The following is a 1,183-nucleotide window of genomic DNA, read 5'->3' as shown; positions in this document are numbered from 1 at the left end:
TTATCAGGAATAAGGGCGTTTCCCTCGCCCTTTACAATTTTATCCACACCCCTTATTGTCTCCAAGCCTACGTTAGCTGAGAAAACGGCTTTGAATTTTTCCAACAACAATTTGGCAAGAGGTCCCTGCGCTTCTATAAGCCGCATGGGCATGTGTATATTTTTTAATCTTAGAAAAAAAAATTGTAAATGCTATAATCACTTTTTTTAAGGGTAGAAAAGGCAAAAAATGCAAATATCTTAAAAAAGGCAAAAAAAGGCAAATATCTTAAAAAAGGCAAAAAAAGGCAACATCAAATGTGTATATACGGAATCAGGGAAAGCTAAATCATGGTCATTCTTAAAAGAAAAAAGGCAATTTCTACCAAATCCTTTCCCTGCTTACAGCCCANTTTAATAAGTAATGGCACAGAGGATTTTTAATTTAATAGGCGACAAACAGCAGACTGAAAATAATTCTAAAAAATTAGATTAAAATGTTGGGAATTTGCATGAATATTTATTAAATTTTTCTAAAAGTTGTGACAAAATCTCTTTGACAGTACTATAGGCGTATAAAGCAGTTGAAGTCTTCTTTTTCTATCTATACATAGTATAAAGGAAAGTCGAGATTTTTTCTACGCGGTAATCTCGACAGCTACTAAATGGATTTTGACGAGATTTTCTCCAATATACTCTGTATCGATAAGGTTGACACCTGTCTAAAAACTATCAAGATCCGCACCGTTCGTTGGATTACAAAAGATAAGGTGTCAAATGAAAGCGATTGGCCTCTAGAAACACAATAATGTCTTATTTTTTTAATAGGGTTGCCACGTGTTAAGAAAATTACTATATTCAATCCCAATAAGCGTAGGCGTCCGTTCTGCACCGTCACTCTCAAATGAAAAGACTTAGTCTCAAGATGTGTAATAATGTATTATTTTTCTGATTAGGGTTGCCACCTGTTTAAAAACTATAAGATCTTCACCGTTCGTTGGATAAAAAATTAGATACCAAATGAAAGTGCATGGCCTTCGCACTTTAATTTATGATGACATATGATGTCTTTCTCCAAATACGTACATATATATGCATACATTCAGTGCGTGGCGAAGCCTCGCCCATCCGTGGCCGGTTAGTTTTTTATAAAGTTGGGTGCAATGAGCAAAACTTTAATTTCCTAAAAGTTTTGGCTTTGTAAC

The 1,183-nt window shown here is 34.6% G+C and overlaps 1 protein-coding gene across 4 annotated transcripts in view; it reads right to left on the bottom strand.

Annotated features, from left to right (window-relative positions):
- LOC108364721 (microtubule-associated protein Jupiter-like) overlaps window positions 1-1,183 on the bottom strand; it is an 81,549-nt gene that overhangs the window by 13,386 nt on the left and 66,980 nt on the right. The window lies entirely within an intron of this gene.

This window comes from Rhagoletis zephyria, unplaced genomic scaffold, assembly GCF_001687245.7.
Source record: "Rhagoletis zephyria isolate East Lansing unplaced genomic scaffold, Rhagoletis_zephyria_1.1 Rzeph_scaffold_01648, whole genome shotgun sequence".
NCBI lineage: Eukaryota > Metazoa > Arthropoda > Insecta > Diptera > Tephritidae > Rhagoletis > Rhagoletis zephyria.
Note: the sequence above shows the minus strand (reverse complement) of the source record. Positions and strands in the feature narration are given on the sequence as shown.